The sequence below is a fragment of the Pteropus alecto genome, unplaced genomic scaffold, assembly GCF_000325575.1.
Source record: "Pteropus alecto unplaced genomic scaffold, ASM32557v1 scaffold146, whole genome shotgun sequence".
In the NCBI taxonomy this organism is placed as follows: domain Eukaryota; kingdom Metazoa; phylum Chordata; class Mammalia; order Chiroptera; family Pteropodidae; genus Pteropus; species Pteropus alecto.
This window is the reverse complement of record NW_006442107.1, coordinates 26,510,371-26,519,928: the sequence shown is the minus strand read 5'-3', so window position 1 is coordinate 26,519,928 and position 9,558 is coordinate 26,510,371.

Below are 9,558 nucleotides of genomic sequence, written 5' to 3'. Positions count from 1 at the left end.
TCAGATCGGGACTGTAGGGATTTCATGTCTCTACTCCATAATGTCTGGTCCTGAACTGGGAATAGTGGAACAGCTGGCACAACTCAATGACTGGGGCTGCAATTGTTTGATGGCATCTTTACTTATGTTTGGTACTTGGATTTAGAATGACTGAAGACTCAACTCATTGGAGCTGTTGAGCAGAGCACCAACATATGACCTCTCTTTCAGCTTGAAATTTCTCATAGTATGGAGCCTTCAAAGTAGCCAGACTTCTAGCATGTCTTCTCAGGGCTACAAAAGCAAGTGTTGCCTTTAAACATTAGTAAAGATGTAGACCAAATGAAGCTCTGACACATTGCTGATAGGAGTGGAATATGGAACAATCACAGTGTAAAACTTTCTGACAGTTTCTAATAAAGTTATACATAACAATATTAATAAATTTGGAAAACATTGTTTTAATGAAAGAAGCCAAAGACAAAAGAATACAGCTGTATGATTCCAATTATATGAATAGGGAAAACTAATTCATGATGATAGAAATCAGAACTATATTTGCCTATGGGAGGTAGAAATTGCCCAGAAGATGGCACAAGAAAACTTTCAAAATCAATGTTATTGAATAAATAATTGTTGTTTTGGGTGTGATAATAGTACTGTGCTTATGCAGAAAAATCTCTAATGCTAAAAATATTCATGCTTCCAGCAAAGGAAGCCATCAACAAACAGAAAAGACAACCAACAGAATGGGAGAAGATATTCACTTATGATACATCTGATAAGGGGTTAATATCCAAAATCTATACAGAACTTATATAACTCAACAACAAAATAAATCCAATTAAAAAATGAACAGAAGACCTGACTAGATATTTCTCCAAAGAGGAAATACAGATGGCCAATAGACACATGAAAAGATGCTCAAGATCACTAAGCATCAGAGGAATGCAAATTAAAATCACAATAAGATATCACCTCATACCTGTCAGAATGGCTATCATCAATAAATCAAAGAACAACAAAATTTAGAAAGAATGTAGAGAAAAGGGAACCCTCATACACTGTTGATGGGATTGCAAATTGGTACAGTCACTACGGAAAACAGTCTGGATGTTCCTCAAAAAATTTAAGATGGATCTACCTTTTGACCCAGCAATTGCTCTTCTGGGTATTTATCCAAAGAAAACCAAAACAACAATTCGTAAAGATATATACATCCCTATGTTCACGGCAGCACTATTCACAATTGCCAAGATATGGAAGCAACCTAAATGCCCATCAATACTCATTGGATAAAGAAGATATAGATCATATAAACAATGGAATATTACTCAGCCATAAAGAAAATGAAATCCTACCATTTGCAACAACATGAATGGACTTATAGGTTATTACACTGAATGAAATAAGTCAGACAAAGATAAATACATATGATTTCACTTATATATGGAATCTGAGAAACAAAAGAACAAACTAATGGAAAACAAACTCACAAATATAGAGGACAATCTGGTGACAACCAAAGGGGAGGAGTTTGGGAGACTGGGAGAAAATAGTGAAGGGTTAAATAAGTACGAATTAGTAGTTGATAGATGGTTACAGGGATGGGGAACACAGCGTAGGGAATGCATCAGCAATAAGTTAATGGTACGTGTAGAGCCAGAGTGAGGATAGAGTCATCAGGAGGATCGTTTCATATAAATGTCTAACCAATGTATTGTATACTTGAAACTAATAATAATGATAAAAAGTGCAGAAAAATATGCATGCTTCAAGTGTCATGATGTCTGTAAATTACTTTCAAATAGCTCATATATATATATATATATATATATATGCACACACACACATTTATATTAACAGAGAGAAAAAATGATAGATGCATGCATTGATATAGAGAACAAGGTAAAGCAACTATTTTTTTTAAATGTTAATACTTAATCTATCTAGTTAAAGTGCATATGGATTTCTATTATTCAATTATTTCATTTTTCTATAGATTTGAAAATTTGAAAAGATAAAATATTTATACAATACATTAAGTAAACTCTAAGTGACTCTGAAACAATTATTTTAAAATTAGTTAATTAGAAAATATTACCTTTGTAACTCATATCAGAATATTTTGATGATTCAAACATCACTAATTTTTCAAAATTTCTCAATTACAGCTTATGTTCAATATTATATTAGTTTCAGGTGCACAGCATCATGGTTAGATGTTTATGTAACTTATAAAATTATCATCCTAATAAGTCTTGCACCCAACTAACATCATGTATAGTTATCACAATATTATTGACTATATTCCTTAAGGTGTTCTTTACTATTTTGTAACTCTCAATTTATACTTCTTAATCCCTTCAACTTTTTAACCAGCCCCACAATCACCCTCCCTTTTGGCAACCATGGAACAAACAAATCACTATTTGTTTTTACTTTTATTTCCAGAAAAATCACTACTTACTCTTCATAAGCATTTTAATTATTTTGAATAGGCTCTACTTTTATAAATAAAAGTTTCAAACTAAATTATAAAAAATATAAAATTAAACTGAAGTAGACAATTCTGAGACTTATGTTCAGACAGTTGTAAGTAGACTTAGCAAAATTATTTGACACAAAATAAGAACATATTTCTCCCTAAGGAAAAAGAGAATATTTGGCAAAGTAGAAGATCCAATCGTTGAGCTCAATGGTGGGAGCAGATGTTTCCCTCCAACTAGTCTACCTTAAGAAATTCATGCTGTATTTTTATTCAAAAAACTAAGGTTGTATATGAGTTTACTTTCATTATCTAAAATAATATACCATTACAAGGATATGGGTAATCTTACACATAAAGGTATTGCCAATACACTCTGCATTTAGCTAGAAAATAATTTAAGGAAGCTGGGGAATAGTACCCCTCTGTTACTTATTCTAAGAATCATTGCACCCTTTGTTCTTAAACCCAAGTGAGACAGCAGCCAACGTTTCTCATCATGATTCCTCTACTCACAGTAGCCAAATTTTAGGAGTGAAGAGTTGTTAAAAATGGTAAATAGTGCAAGAATTCATTATGTACAAAAAGCTTAAAATTCAACCTAGAAGTAGAGATCACAATTTTGTATTGTGGGACTTAACTCTTTCTGTCATTAGATTTTTTAGGAGGCGATAAAATTTTTTGTATCAAATGTCTTCCGACCCACTGTGGTAACAAAAAGAAAAAAATATACCTCCCATGATAAAAGACTGTACCAGAAAATTTTAGATGAAGGACCAGCTTATTTTTAAAATAATAAATAATACCCACTAGAATGCAGAAGTATAAAGTTCTTCTGTCATCTACTGCCCATTCCTCTACTCCAGACAACAGACACCAGCCTTTCACAGACAGCAAGAGAAAAAAAAAAAAAGATTTTGAAAAGAAGAAACACAATGAAGAGATAATATACAAATAGGATTAAGTTTGAGAAATATTTGATGCACAAGATAAATTGAAGAAAATAAAATGTAAAACAAATTGAATTCATTTGATGAATTTGTTCTCAGTAAATAGGCAGCATTACAGAAAATAATAAAAGAGCATTTTGAAGTAATGGTTAAATTATAAACTAAAACACAGTAACACTGGTATTTTTGTTGAATAAATGTGCATTCAGAAACAAAGTAATTATATTTTCACCATTAATCCAAATATTTATTTCTAACATATTTTTGTTTTTTATTACCTATCAATAGAAATTAGGAAATTTTGGAGATATAACTTGTCACACCAAGAAAAGCAGAGTAAAGTGTTTAGACATTTAAAAAAATCTATATTTTACTTTCTCCATGCATAAGAAAGCTGATCTACATTCAGAATTATCTACAAAATGTCTGAACGCTACTTTACAGTTAGCTGCAGCAGGATAAAGAATGAATAAGGTGGACAATGACTTGTGATGTGTTTGAGGGAGAGAAATCAAAACTCACGCAGGAGCTGAAACACAAACAAAAAAATCATTCTGAATTACAGGGCTGAGACAATTATCCTCCACAGTCTTTGTTAGCATCTTTAAGAATGTATATGTATTATTTTGACTGCCTTGGAAAGGTCTTCCTTCTTATTGTTTGAATATAATTTGAAATCCAGTAATGAGAAGAGAAAAGCTTAATTAAAAATTACATTTAAGGCATATAAAGTTCTAAATGTCATCCCTGGTTCATTCTGTGTCAATCTATCTGAAATATCAGAATTATAATATTCTGCTTCTTAAACACAAGTCATCTTAACTCTTTTGGTTAAAGAAGGATATTAACTCCAAAAGATAATTAAGGCCTGAAAGCAATAGTGATGGAATCAAGAGATGACATAAATATTAAGAAATAAAAATCAAAACACATGTAATTATTTCAACATTAAGTTTATGTGAAACATTTAAGAAGTGTTCACTTTAAAACGACCGTATAATAATGATTATAGTTGCTTAGCATTGTTTATGACATTAGAAGAATTCTATTATGACTCACAAAAGCAATACATCCTTAGGAATAGTCGTAACATGTCAAATATTTTTACATAAGAACCATTATGAAAATTTCAGGTCAAAATTATAATTGAGTAATAAATACACTTATTTATGTTTCAAATGAAAAATAAGAAAATGCCAAAAATTGATATATGGCCTATCTCATCAAATGAAGGGAATTATTTTCCTTGTACGTTATAGAAGAAAAGTATATACCCAAACATGAATCATCTAGAATTTAAATTCCTAATGATATCATAAGAACTTCCTCAGCTTTATTTTAGTTTAAACATTTACCAATTAGTATTTTCCAGATTTACATCTGAGGCCAATATCAAGATACTACAAATGCAAAAGCTTTAACATTTGAATTAAGGTTTGATACACTGCCACCTTGTGATTATTTGAAGAAAGTTCAATTCTTTAGAGAAGTGTATGTAGAGCTGAGAGTTCAAGACCACACTTGAATGCGAGTAGGAATGTTGGGCAGAAATCAGCGCTCACTCATTTAATAAAAAGCTAGCTGGTTAACTGTAGGACAGAGTAGTACAGAGTACTTTGAATCTCTGCTTCACTTACATTGGGACCTTGGGAAAGTTATTTAGCACCTCTAAGCCTCAGCTGACTTCTCCATAAAGTGAAAATTGTATGATAACCTCAAAGGATTGTCTTAAGAAATGAACATGATAAGTACACATTGTTCATTACAGTACATGGCATATCATAAATCCCGTTAGTTATCATACCATTATTTTGAAAAGCCAGTTTGCCAGTGATTTCATGAGCAAGGCCAATTCTATTTTCTCTAAAATATTACTGATGGCATTTTTGCTTCTTAGATGAAAAAAAAAATTGGATGGTTTATAGTGGGATAAGTGACATTTATAGTTGCTGTTTTAAAATAGAAAGAATACATGAAAATTCTAGGTTTGAATTTTATTTCTATCATTTAACAGTGCAATCATAATATAGTGCTAAGTAAAAGTTCTATGTGTATTTTCCACTAAATTAGCATATGATAGTCTAATAATCTTTTTATACATCAAATACATAATTATAGTGCCTAGCACACAGTAGGTTTTCAATAAATATTTATGTAAAATTTAGATAGTATATTGTCAACATGCTAGATTTAAATCAATGAGTATTAACTCCTATTATAATTCAATGATTGAAATAGGTAGTCAGAAGAAAATTAATGAAACATAGTTCTAAATTAGTAAAGGAACCATGAACAAAACTAACTAGAATACAAGTCAGAAGTTATGCAAACTGCAATGAATTTATAAACAAAAATAAAAACTATTCTGATTACAGGGGAAACATATACAGAGGTAAATTAAAAACATACTAAAAGAGAAGCCCACTCTATTTCTTTCTAAGATACCTTCCCCTTCTATCCACTAGCAATTTTTATTGTTCACTTGGCAAAAAATGGGTATGAAGAAAGTGTATTTGCATAAGCAAAATTAATGACTTCTTAAAAAAAACCAGTACAGATGAAATTACATCTGACTGGATTCCCAGTTCCAAAACAGTCTTTGTAAGGTTAAAAAATATTCGGAAAGTTTTCACCATAAAAATGTGTACTATTTCTGTACTTCTTAAAATAAATTATTTCAAATTTAGGTAATCAAGAGAAGATACATTTTTATCTAAGAGCAAGGCAGCTGCTTTTGTGTCATCATACCTAACAGCATAAAATGAAGAGGCAAAAAGCAGCTTGAAAATACCTTTGTTTTCTACCACATTTATGAAGAGGCTAGGGCCCCCGAGTCAACAGATCTGGCCATAAATGGATTTCGATAGTGGAAAGATGATGGCAAACAAGGAGACAGATGAGGAAAGAGTCTAAAGATGTCGGTGAAATTCTCACTGTAACCAAAAAATATCAAGTAGCTGTCAGAGTACATCTTGATTGATATTATTAAAACATAGTTGGATCAATAAAGATCGCTTCAAGGTCACAGTGTGGCTCCCAATTCTACTCTCGGACTTGATGTGCCATAAATCGTATTTAAGTTGAACTTCACTAATTCTTCACAGACATCCTGTGATATATAGTGCAAAACTGCTTCTAAAGGAGAGACACCAACAAAGAGCATCACATGTAGCATTTTTAGCTGTGCCTGCCAAAGGCAGAGGAGAGCAGGGAGAGAGTAATCCATCATATACTTTAGAAAACATCTTTCTGTCAATAATTCAAATTAGTAATCAACAAAATATGGTCAATTCAGTAGGATACATTTAGGAAATACATAATACTGGATATGCTTTCTAAATATGTCTTCTACTGAATTGGTTATATATGTATAATGTTGTTGTGGGAGCTAAAAACATAAATATAATTTCTGCTTACCTTTAACAAAGAGAAATAAAATATAATAAAAAAGAAGGGGACCATATGGAAAAAGCAAAGAGAAAATGAAATAACCAAGGCCTTTCTATGCATTACTCAGAAGATCATTCTCTAAGGAGCAATAGAATGAACAATGAAGGCAGATAAGATCATGCTTCACTTATACATTCACTTAATTCACTTAATATTTATTGCATGTCTAATTTATGGCAGGCAGGCACTGTTATGGGCCTTGAAGATACAGTAGGGAGCACAACCAAGAAGCTTATATTCTAATGATAACAGATTAAAAACAAAAATAAAACAGTAAAAGAAGGACAATTTCACAAAATGAGAAACACTCAGAAAAAAATAATTAAGCAGAGTGATGAGACTGACCGCGAGGTGGTAGAGGAGGGCTACTTACACTGTAGAATCAGGGAAGAATCTTCTAAGGACTTAACATTGTTTGTATTGAGGCCTTGACTATAGATAAAACCAGACCTATGAAAATCTGAGGGAAGAGTGTTTCAAGCAAAATTAAAAGCTGCCAGTGTAAAGCCATTGCTGAAGCATCTCAATAATTTCCAGGAGCCTGAAGATGGAACTGGACCATATGTGTTGTTGGATTGGATTTGAGAAGTAAAAGCTAGAATTGGTTGGATCTTCAAGGATGTGGTAAGGAAGTAAAATGAAAAACCCTTGTAAGATTTTAAGAAAGAGAGTGAAATTATCAGATTGAAAAGATTGAACAAAAATGGATTGTGAAGGGTCCAAAATGATGTTAAAAGTTTTAGTACTTGTGAATAATGAGCATCTAAGGGGAGAACAAGTGGTTCTATACATGTAACCTTAAGAAGATGGATGTGATACAGAGATAAAGTGAGAAAATAATATTTTTCATAAGCCTCTAATTTGATCTATATGCATCACTGGTAAATGAGGATCTCCATTATTTGATTCCAGACTAACGTTAAGTGTCATCTAGAGCATTCTTCAAATGACTTTGTGTCTTAGTGAAACATTTCTCCCAACCTAAAACCTCCATGACTTCTCTTGTGCATCCATGAACTTTTGCTCATCCTTCAAGACTGAGCTCCAAGGTGACCTTTGTATGAAGTCTTTCCTCGTTGCTTTACACTACCTCTCAAAGTTGATAGCATTTTCTCTCTGTATTTACATTCTTCGAATATATCCTCATTATACCAATTCCATGTTGCACTCTAATATTGGGATTATATCTCTTACATTAGTAGATATTGCTCTTCCAAGATACATAGTCATATTCTCTGTAATATCATCAGTTCTAATATTGTACTCCCATCATAGGAGGATCTCAGAAAATGTTTGTGAATGAATGAGTTGAAATAGACCACTGTCAAGGAATAAAGTCTGACAAGACAGGCAAGTAGCAAAGGATTCCTTTTTCACTAATGTTAACACTATCGTATGCTTGTGTATATGGTGGATAGACTTCCTCTGGCTAGTCACCAATAATACGTATGGAAAATTGTAGCACATTACCTTTTTCCAGTGTGAATAGGGTTACTGTGGTAGGCAGAATTATAAGATGCTTCAAGAGTCCTTCCCTGTGATATACATCCCATCCTTTGAGTGTGGGCTGGACCTTTGAATATTATGGGATATGTTCCACTTGATTTTGTTAACATTTTATGTCAAATTTGAAGGGATTTGGCAAATGTAATTAAGATCCCAGATCAGTTCGTTTTGTGTTTGTCTAAAGGGTATTATTTTGGTTGGGCCTGACCCAATCAAGTGAGCTTTTAAAAGACTGTGTACAGGTCAGAAATGGAAGAAGTAGCAGCAATGATCTTCTGTTGCCCTTGAAGAAGAAAATTGCTGCTTGTTGTGGATAATGTCACATAATAGATAATAGCGGGCAATCTGTTGGAGCTAAGGGTCTCTGTCCTACAACTGCAAGAAACTGAATTCTACCACCAACCAGTGTCAGTGAAAGAAGACCTCAAGATTCAGATGCTATCACAGTTTCAGCCAGCGGTTAGACTGTGGTCTTGTGAGAATCTGAGCAAATGACACAAGCTGTGCCCAGCTTTAAAATTCACAGAAAATGTGTATTGTTTTAAGCAGCTAAGTTTGTGATTGATTATTCAGCAATAGAAAACTAATGCATTTATAGTTTTAAGTAATGTCAGCTTGGAACAGAGTAGCAAGCTAGCCTTATTGAACTCTGAAACATGGCCTTTTAGCAAGAGCTACAAGGATGTTCTCTCTACATACCTAGAGTTGAAAGAGATCAAACAATATTAGCATTCTTGTTCTTTAACCTGCTTATTGTATTTTTCTGGAAACTGAATTTCAAGGAGAATAAATAACTTGCATTCAGGTTATGTAACTATTATTTGGAGACTAGGAGCAGACTATATCGTAAATGCCATCGCAGATGTGGAAGCATAGGCAATAGAACCAAGTGGAAGGATAACGGGCTTCCGGAAGGAACAGCTCTAGAACCCACACCCAAACTACTGAAATTTCGGATAGAACTAGTCCCCGGACAAACTTGTGACAATGTGTTAGAATCCATCTCTGGAAACACTGCAATATATTCAAGGGACCAAAGGATAATTTAAAGCATTGAAGAATGAGACACTCATCTTTTTACCAGAACTGCAATGTAAGCCAAGAGCTTAGTCATAGAACAAAAGTCTGATTGCTAGAACCAGTGCACAAATTCAATGAAAGGTAAGCACTAAATGATGAATGATA